This window comes from Lipotes vexillifer, unplaced genomic scaffold (assembly GCF_000442215.2).
Source record: "Lipotes vexillifer unplaced genomic scaffold, Lipotes_vexillifer_v1.1 scaffold91, whole genome shotgun sequence".
Taxonomy (NCBI): domain Eukaryota; kingdom Metazoa; phylum Chordata; class Mammalia; order Artiodactyla; family Lipotidae; genus Lipotes; species Lipotes vexillifer.
The window spans coordinates 4,781,722-4,792,009 of NW_006777583.1; the positions used below are offsets into that span (position 1 = coordinate 4,781,722).

Here is a 10,288-nt window from a genome sequence, read left to right on the forward strand (position 1 = left end):
AAAAAAAAAAAAAAAAAAAAAAAAATGAAGCCAATGAGAAATCACCTGTACCTTTGGGAGTCGCAGCACATTATGAAAGTACAGTGGTACCTTATTTCCCAACCCAAATCAAGAAGGGAGTGCACCATGGGGGTCGATTTTTCAGAAAATTGAAATAACCCTTCAATCACAAAAAATATTACTTTCAGCAATTTTTTTTGATGGCAAGCCTTCAAAAGTAGATGATAAAGTTCCCTGCCCTCTGAGCAAAGAACAGTAAGTGTAACTGAATCCTTTCTGGGTTAATCAGGGTCACCGGTGTGAACGTGTGTTATTACGTCATACCAAGATTTCAGTTTTCTTTACTGAGTCATGGAATTGGAAATGCAGAGGCCATCTCTCCACACCTAAGAAATGACTAAGGAGTGGCCAAAAATGATGGATGTGGATTAAGAATATGACAGGTGTTTGTGTAACCACAGGTGAGCCAGCACGGAGTAGAAAGCATCTTCCACCCTCTTAAATAAGCAATTTAGCTGGAGAGCAGCTGGCAGCTGATTTCCCCTTTGTGTGCCTTTTCATGGTTTGTAACGCAATTTCTGTAGTTTGCTGAATGCAAAGCGTATCCTCTGGACAACTGAAGACCCCAATAATCCTTATTTATCTCATGCCAGGCCTGGGAGGCAGGTGGAGGTGAGGGGTAAACTAATTGATATTTTCAGGAGGGAGTTTAAATTGTGACCCTTTCCAGCTCTACTTAGGGAATATTTTCTTTATGATGTATACCATGGGGGAATTATTTGGCTTCTGTTACATGTAGGAGTGTCTAATAAAACCAAAGAAAGCAGTATGACATGAGTCTTGGTGATAGGTCGCCAGAGAAGCAGAGGGGGATTAAAATCCTGACTTCCCACCAAGTCTTTTGTTATCCTCTTTCAGGGATGTACACCTGCCTGGGCTTTCTCCGTGGCAAGACCATGTCTCCCTGGAGCCCAACCATGGCCCACCTGCACCACCCAGTCAAGAGATGGGCCCCTCCTCTGGAAAATGGATTTCACCAGCTCTCTGTCCCAGGTTGTCATTCAGTCAACCCCCGAACCTTTCCTTACTCTTACATGAAGACAGGATTGCCAGTGCCTTCCTAGGGTATCCTTCCCTTGAATGACATCTGCAACTAGAATGTAATCCCCTCAAGTACTGCAGGCTCTATTTCCTGCCTAAATCACCTTGTTCAACGTCAGATTAGCTGAGTGCTTATGCAATAAATCTCTCCAAGTAACCAGATGAGGCACCAGGTGACAAGTGCCACGAAGAGCAGATATTTAAAGAGCAATGGGAGTGTTCAAGAAGCTTCCTATGCAATGACCACTTTGACACTTGTTTGTTGCAGACAGGATTCGAGCTTCTGTCAGCATCACAGATATAAATAAGCTAGGCTGAGGCCAGAGGTTTGGACCTGAAACTGTCAGCTAACTAATCTTAAACAAAAGATATCTAAATGTCCATACTCTGTCTCCCTTGCTCTAGGAAAGTATGCAAAGATCTGTACTCGTTTAGGGCAGAGTTTCTCCCCTTCAGTACTATTCACGTTTGGGGCCTGATAATCCTTCGTTGTGGAGGGCTGTTCTGTGCAATGTAGGGAGTGTAGCTGCTAGAGTTAGCAAATTTAAACACAGCGTTCCCAGTTAAATTTGAATTTCAGATAACCAGCAAGGTTTTTTTAGTATATGTACATCCCACGCAATATTAATAGCATCTCTGGCCTCTATCCATCGGAGACCAGCAGCATTACCACCGTCCATCCCCAAGTGTGACAACCTAAAATATCACCGGACATTGTTAAATGTCCCTTGGGGGGCAAAACTGTCCCTGCTTGAGAACCACTAGTTCAGGGTAACACATCAGAAGGCTACAGATCTGAACCTCTCTATCTTAGCTCCCAGAAATACTGTGTCTGGTAAAATATCAGTGAATGAATTAGCCACGTGAGACATTCCTCAGCACGACTTACCGAAGTACTCATTTTGAAAACGTTACTTATTCTGCGTTTTAATGTCCCTCTGGGATCAGCTCCCTTTAGGTTTTCTTGTCAGATAGACTCTTGGCTTTCTTTCAGAATTAGCAGGCTCATTTTGATCAGATAATGTAAATTATGAAAACTACCATCTTTCCCTTTTTCCTTAACTGCTAGAAAGCTTAGAGGTAAATGTAATGCTTAGTTGCAGAAACCATCAAAGCTCACGTGGCTAAATATTTTCTTTTTTAAAACAAACATCTGCATAGCGGCTTTTATAGGCCACATATATTTTAAATGCTCTACAAATACTACCTTCTTGAAATCATTCTTTCACTATAGCAACCTTATGGATAAGTACTATTATTATCCTCCCTTTGCAGGTAATAAACTGAGGTTATTTCTTTTTCATATTTCTATGAATTATTTCCTCCTCATCATCATCCTTATTTTATAAGCCCCTTCAGATTCTGTTTAAAAGTCAATGGGGCAGAAGTTATTGTATCACACACCTCCACCACTGCAGGTCCTCTCAGCCTCCCATCTCTTGTTCCAAATACCACCATGGCTACCAGTTCCAACTACTTGCAGGTACACTTCTCAGAGCCCAGCCTCGTGCCCAGGCCACACCCCTCTCATCTCTCATCCTGGGCCTCCCTGTTCACACTGAGATGTGGGACACAAGGGATCTTGCCCCAGAGCCCAGAACTGTACCACCCATAATTGCAGAGGAATAAACACCTCGTGGTCAAGGTGTTGCCAAACAGGAGACGGAAACTGGTAGATAAATTCATTCTCTTTTTTTTCACTCCAGAAAGACTGAGATGCAGCTTTTCAGAGGCTGCTTCTTTAAGACAGAGCAACCAGGAGCACTGGGAGGTGACCAGCTCAGTTACGCCTGCTCCAATTTCTCTCCCTCCTTCCCTGCCTCACTCCTGTGTCTCTCAGGTCTCTGGCTTCTGCTCCTTGGCACTGTACCTCCTAACAAGCAGCAGCAACATGTCATTGTCTGGCTCTGCCTTCTAAGGAATCAGACTAAGACAAGTATACATAATTATAAACAAAATCACACTGAATGGAAGTTTACCTAGTTATTTCCATTAACTTCAGTCACTAATATTTCTTGTGGTCCAGTTGGAATACAATTGTGGAACAACTATCCCTAGCAGGACTTTAAGGGCCTACGCCATCATCTTTACAGCTGAGGATACCAAGACCCAGAGAGGGAAGGGGATTGTTCAAGATCACATTCCCTGTTACTGGCCTGTGAATACAGTGCAAACATTTATTTAGTGCCCACGGTGTCAAATTTCCATATAAATGATTGTACTCTGTGCTCGAACATTCGGTAATTAGTATTATTGTCCTCACTGTATTGCACAAGAAACAGAGGGCCAGAAAAAGTGAAATGAAATGTTTAAGGTCACAACTTTAGCAAATGGAAGAATCAGCCTTCAAGCCTTCAAACTCCACATATCTAGTTCTTTCCCCAGCTGTTTCCCAGAGGTAGGGATGTAGGCCCTGGCTGTCCTGGGAACTCGGTGGAAAACCATGATGGACCTTGGAGGAAAACAGGCTTTCAACTCAAGTCCTAGCCCTGCCACTTAATAGCTTTGTGACCTTAAGTTACTTCATTTTTCTGAGCCTTGATTTTTAATTCCGAAAATGGAGATCCTAACATCTACTCAGAGTGTGGCTATGAAGAGGAAATGAGATAACATATGTAAATCTCCCACCACAGTGCCTGTACACAGTAAGTGCTTAATAAATGTTGGCCAGTATCAGTTCTGTGGAATCAAAGATGGCTCCCAAACACAATATTAGCTTCTCTTTTGTAAGTGCTTATTAAGTGTCACACATGGTGCTAAGCATTTCCTATAGAAGGAATCACTTCTAACCATCCCAGCCTCAATGAGGGAAGGAATCGATGAAGGGGGGTGTCTATTAGTCAGTCAAGTTCACCCTCGTTGAACTTTGCCCTATCTGTGTAACGGTTTTAAAACAAATTTATAGCTTAGTTTTGTCCTAAGCAAGAACACTGTGAAGTATTAGGTTGGATGTGCTAGCTGTATTTTTCTTATGCACATTAAAACATACATACTCTTCATTATAATTTAAAAGTGTTATTATTTAACATACTCAAGAAAAAATATGAGATAGAACAAGATTAGCAAAAGGTTGATCACTGTTGAAACTAGAGTACATGGGGCTACACCATTACCTCTCTAATTTTAGGTATCTGTGAAATTTTCATAATAAAATAGTTTTAAAAATAAAATAAAACACAATTATCAAACCTGGAGGTGGGGGAGGGGAACGTTCTTTCACAGAGACCTAAACTTATCTCACATTCTCCAGAGAAGCAACTGTCACACCTTGGCAAACACTGGCCCATAATACCCGTGAGAAGGTCATGGCACAGGGACAGACACTCAGGCTTCTTTCTATCTCATAGGCTGCATCCTCTGTGCTTAGAACAACTGGTCACACAGATAAATGCCTGATTAAAGTTTGCTGAGTCAACGAATGAATGATTAGTACTATAAAAACCGGCATAATCTGAAGAGCCCCGGCTGTTTTTCTTTTACTGCTATGCCATTTGGATTCCATTACTGTGAAAAATACCTAGAAAGTTTCCATAGCTTCCACAATCACATCTGGTTGGCACTGGATGCGTTGTGCTAAATGAGATCAAATGTACTGTCTGATATTACTTGGCTACTACTAGTTTATATGTATTTGGTCAAAGAACCTCTTACCAGATGCTATTAAGAGTAAGTTTTAAAACCCTTTGTCCCAAGTGGCTTGTTCAACATCAGTCTGGAAAAGGAGGAAGGGGCGAGGTAATCTCAGGAGCCAAAAGTGAGCCAGTGTGCTCTAGGAGTCTGACACTTACCAGCAGGCCAACACCGACTGTGTCTGCTCTAAGCTGCTCTGGGACACATCCTCTCCCACTCACACCTATAGCCAAGAGAACCCTACCACACTCCACAGATACTCCTCGGAAATATCCTGTGATCAGAGTCTGGTACCAAATTAGATATCTCAGTTAAAGGCTCAACACACTAGAAGGCTAAATAGAAGGCTAAGTAGGATAGAAAGGCCTTGGCAGGATCACTTTTTGTGTATATAATTAGTTATCCTAAAAGACAGTCATAGTGTGCTGCTTTATTATGCAAAGCAGTTAGTATTATGCAAAATACTGTTTCAAGTTATAACATGATTTTTTTTTCCTTTGCTGGAAGATATGAGCTAAATTTCTATTAAACATCCATATACCTTTTGAAACACCTTATGTATTCAGTGTAACTCTTTTGAATATAGCAACAATAAAAGAGATTCTCTGACTAACTTAAATATCTAAAATAGCAAAAACTATTTTTTTTGGTCTGAGAAATTAGAGCAGCAGTTCTACTTTGCTACCATAAAATAAAAATACAGAAATTAGGTTTCCAGTCCCAAAATCTTTTTTCTGGAAATAGCTTTCTCTCTGGCTCATAGAATGAGAACAAGCCATCACATCATTTTTATGCATCTTTTTCAGAAATGAAGTGGCTCAAGAATGGTTAGAGGGACTTCCCTGGTGGAGCAGTGGTTAAGAGTCTGCCTGCCAACGCAGGGGACACGGGTTGGAGCCCTGGTCCAGGAAGATCCCACATGCCGCGGAGCAGCTAAGCCCATGTGGCACAACTACTAAGCCTGCGCTCTAGAGCCCGCAAGCCACAACTACTGAGCCCACGGGCCACAACTTCTGAAGCCTGCGCGCCTAGAGCCCGTGCTCCGCAACAAGAGAAGCCACTGCAATGAGAAGCCTGCACACCGCAATGAAGAGTAGCCCCCACTTGCCACAACTAGAGAAAAGCCCGCATGCAGCAACGAAGACCCAACACAGCCATAAATAAATAAATAATAAATTTATTTAAAAAAAATGGTTAGAGAAGGAAGCGGATGCAGGGTTGGTGGCTCAGCAGCCTCTAATTAGAGTAGCACCATATGATGCACAGTCTGATACTGTATTAAGCCAGTGCACTTGGACCACCTGAGACAAAGCTGAGGATCTGTTTCACATCTTGTTGAGTAAACCAAACCCCAAGTATTTTTCCAGGGAAATGATTAGAAGGTAACTGTCACTTTAAAAATTCTACATGGAAATAAAGTGCAAATGGTCCATAAACAAATGAAAAGATGCTCAATCTCACTTATATTGAAGAAATTAAAATTAAAATAGTACTTTCTCACCTCTTTGTTGGTCTATTGACATAGCCTTCTAACTGCTCTCCTTCTTGCAGATGCAATCATCTAAAAACAAAAATCAAGTCATGTCCTTCCACTGCTTGAAACCCAGCTTCCCAGTTCACTTAATTGTTATATTTAAACATAAATTACATCTTTCTTTAACCTAAATTGTATCATTCTGCAACTTTTTGCATTTACAATGTCTTAGAAATCTTTTCAGGCTAGCACATAGAGATCTGTCTTTTTAGCTGCTGCATTAATATTCCATAGTATGGTTAAGGTTCACTTAGCTATTCTCTAATTAATGAACAGTTAAATTGTTAATATTTTTTTGCTGTTATAAATAAGGCTGAAATGAACATCCTATACCCTTCTTGTCACTTGAGAGTGTTTTTCCAAGGAAGATACTGAGAATAAACTTTTTTTAAAAATGGCCACTGCCAAGATGCCTTCCAAACCAGCTGTGGGGGCACCCCACCAGCAGGAGCGCGAGAGACCTACTTATACCTTTGCCAACATTTGCTTCTAGATGTTCTGAACTGTTCCGCGGTCTAGTTCCGTGACTTGTATCATTCTTTAATTCCAGAAATTCTTGTCTTTAATAATCTCTTTAAGTACTGTAACCCTCCCTCCTCTCCTTTTCCACCTGCGAAAGGTGGAACTTTTGAATCTACACTGTTTCTTCATTTTCCTTTCATACCTCCCACCTCTTCCGCCCTTCACACTGCATTGTGGGAGAATTCCTTGACTCAATCTTACAACTCACGCATACCCTCTTCTTCCGTAGCGTCCGTCCGTTTCCACGTGGGTTACGCCCTCTCACCCTCTGCGCTTCTTCGTGGCTCCACCCCCGACGTCGGGCCGCCGAGACTGGGAGCGAGCCCACAGGCGCAGCTGGCGTCCAACCAGAAGCCCAACCGTTGGCTTGGCCCTGGCCTCACTCAGCAGCCATGGGAGCGTCAAGGCAGTTCCAGCGCTCCGTGATCATGGGCACCCCGGGCTCCGGCAAGAGTACCCTGGCGCTGCGCATCATCAAACACTTCCAGCTAAAGAAGTTCTCCAGCGGGGACGTGCTCCGAGACAACATGCTGAGGGACACAGCAATTGGTGTGCTGGCCAACATTTTCATGGCCCAGGGGAAGTTCATCCCAGACGACCTCGTGACTCGGCTGATCCTCCAGGAGCTGAAAAATTTCACCCAGTATAACTGGCTGTTGTGTGGTTTCCCCAGGACACTCACACAGGCTGAAGCCCTGGATAGAGTTTATCAGGTACACCTGGTGATGAACCTGAACGTGCCCTTTGAGGTCATCCGGCAACGCCTCACGGCTCGCTGGATTCATCCAGCCAGTGGCCACGGCTTACAGCCTCGAATTTAACCCTCCCAAAGCAGTCGACGTGGATGATGTGACTGGAGAGCCTCTCATTCAGCGTGTGGATGATAAACCAGAAACACTTATCAAGAGAATGAAGGTTTACTAAGACCAAAGAAAACTGGTCCTGGAATATTACGAGAAAAAGGGAGTGTTGGAAACATTTTCTGGAACAGAAACCAATCAGATCTGGGCCTGTATGCATGCTTTCCTGCAAGCAAAAGTCCCACAGAGACACCAAAAAACTCAATTACCCCACGAGGAAAAATCCTTGTGATTAGCAAGATGAGCAGAACTCTTCCTTTCTTCACATGGAGTTCCTTGTTCTAAGACCCCAGCATGAATGAATTCTTTGAAAATTATATTAGTTTCACTTCTGTGGATTTTATTCGGGATACTGAGGATATGCCAAATGAGTTTGATAGTAAGATTTGTCTTTTGGGTACTTCCCTGGTGGTGCAGTGGTTAAGAATCCGCCTGCCCCGCCTGCCGATGCAGGGGACGCAGGTTCGTGCCCCGGTCCGGGAAGATCCCACATGCCGTAGAGCGCTGCGCCCGTGATCCATGGCCGCTGACCTGTGCGTCTGCTCCGCAACGGAAGAGGACACAACAGTGAGAGGCCCGCGAACCGCAAAAAAAAAAAAAAAAAAAAAAACCCCCCCCCCTGCCAATGCAGGGGACACGGGTTCGAGCCTTGGTCCGGGAAGATCCCACATGCCACGGAATAACTAAGCCCATGCGCCACAACTACTGAGCCCAAGAGCCACAACGACTAAAGCCCACGGGCCTAGAGCCTGTGCTCCGCAACAAGAGAAGGCACCTCAAGAAGCCTGCACACCTCAACAAAGAGTAGCCCCCACCTCTGCAACTAGAGAAAGCCTGCACGCAGCAACGAAGACCCAACACAGCCAAAAATAAATTAATTAATAAAAAAAGATTTTTTTTTTGAAATTGTCTAGTGTGTTTTATCCAGCTGTCTTCTATGAGTGTGCAATTCAGAAACATTAAAAATGTCTAAACTTTAAAAAATTCTTATAGACCAGAAGTACAAGAGCAACTGGTAGTAATCTAACTTGTGTTCAGTAAGAATAAGTGATTGGTAAGGTTTCATATTTTTCTGGAAAAGTAAAAAATTAACATTATACTAATTTGCAGAAAGTATTTCATCAGAAGCCTTTGTGTAGCCAGATACCAAAAAAGGACATTTCTAGCACAGGGGATGTGGTTTTGTGAGATGCTACCTCTATAAAATATCAGATAAAAATAACTGGATTTACCAATCCACTGCAGAATGCGAGTTTACTGCTATCTTTAAACTAAGAAACCTATAAGGAGGCCGTATGAGCTATATTACTTTTGTTGTTAAACATACCTTCAGTTTACTCAGAATTTTCAATTTGCTATAAAAAAAATTTAGGAAAGTATTACTTCGATATGATTTGTTTTCTTTTGAAAATACGTGTTCACTGAGGGATATAACATTGTCAGAAACTGACATTATAAGTTCTTGTACAAGCACCAAAATTGAATGCATTTTCTTTAATGGAAAATGTAATTGACATGTTTTCAGATGTTACTCAGGTTAAGAAACTTGTTTCAGGGGACTTCTCTGGTGGCGCAGTGGTTAACACTGTGCACTTCCCCTGCTGGGGGCATTGGTTCAATCCCTGGTTGGGGAACTAAGATCCCACATCCCATGCGGCCAAAAAAAAAGTGTGTTTTAGGATCTACTTGCCAGTTCTCTTTTTGATCTCTATGCCTTGGTGAGTAACAAAGTATTTTAAAAAGAAGAATGAATAGAAGAAAACTTGTGATACTGCATAAAATAAAATACTGTATCATTAGGAAATAGAAATAGATCAAGCATGCCTGGTGGGAAATTTCCTTGACAGAAATGACCATCATAATTAGAAAACAGATGTGGCAATAGAAAGGCTTTATATGACAGGACCAGGAAAGCAATTGAATTTGCTGAAGGCGGAGTTCTTTATTCCTGATCAAAGAAGTTGATACCTGCTGGCGTTCGCTGACATCCTATCTTAAGGGGAAAAAATCTTGCCAGTGTGTGTAATCTGAGAATGAGTGCTTATGTACTGTGCCCTGGAGTAGTGGGGCAGTATGAGAAATGGAGGAGAAACCAGACTATATCTTAAATGGTATATTTATTTTTATTTTAGTTGGTGCTAAATCAAATGAAACAAGTCCTTGTACAAGCTATTACTAACTGCCTTTGAAAAATTCAGCCCATCTTACTCCAGGCACTTCAAATACAAATACCAACAAGTGTTTCTTATGTATTTGAGGGGAAAACTTATTTTTCTTTCTTTTGCTTTTATTTTTCATTCATTGTCAATTTTTCAAAATGGACCAAGCCTTTTAAAAAGAATTACAGAAAACATTTCATTCTTTAAAATACTTTCTATAATGTCTTATTTGAATATTGTTATACGCTTTCCAAAAAGTAAACTACTAAACTTACGAACTATCACTAGTCACTAGGTTATAAGACATCATTAGTCTTTAATAAAATTAAATCTCAGGAAAAATATCAGTTTCATCTGCTTATTCAGTTTTTTATCATAAGGACCAAATTTTAATCTCCATGACCTCCAGTTGATTTATTTGCGACTGCTCTATCCTCACACATCTATCAGAAAAATCTACTTATGCTTATTCTTCATTCCTG

At 41.7% G+C, this 10,288-nt stretch overlaps 1 pseudogene; it reads left to right on the forward strand.

The window, feature by feature from the left end:
- The first annotated feature begins 7,179 nt into the window (after window positions 1-7,179).
- LOC103091264 (GTP:AMP phosphotransferase AK3, mitochondrial pseudogene) lies at window positions 7,180-7,879 on the forward strand (annotated as a pseudogene).
- Window positions 7,880-10,288: the final 2,409 nt, after the last annotated feature.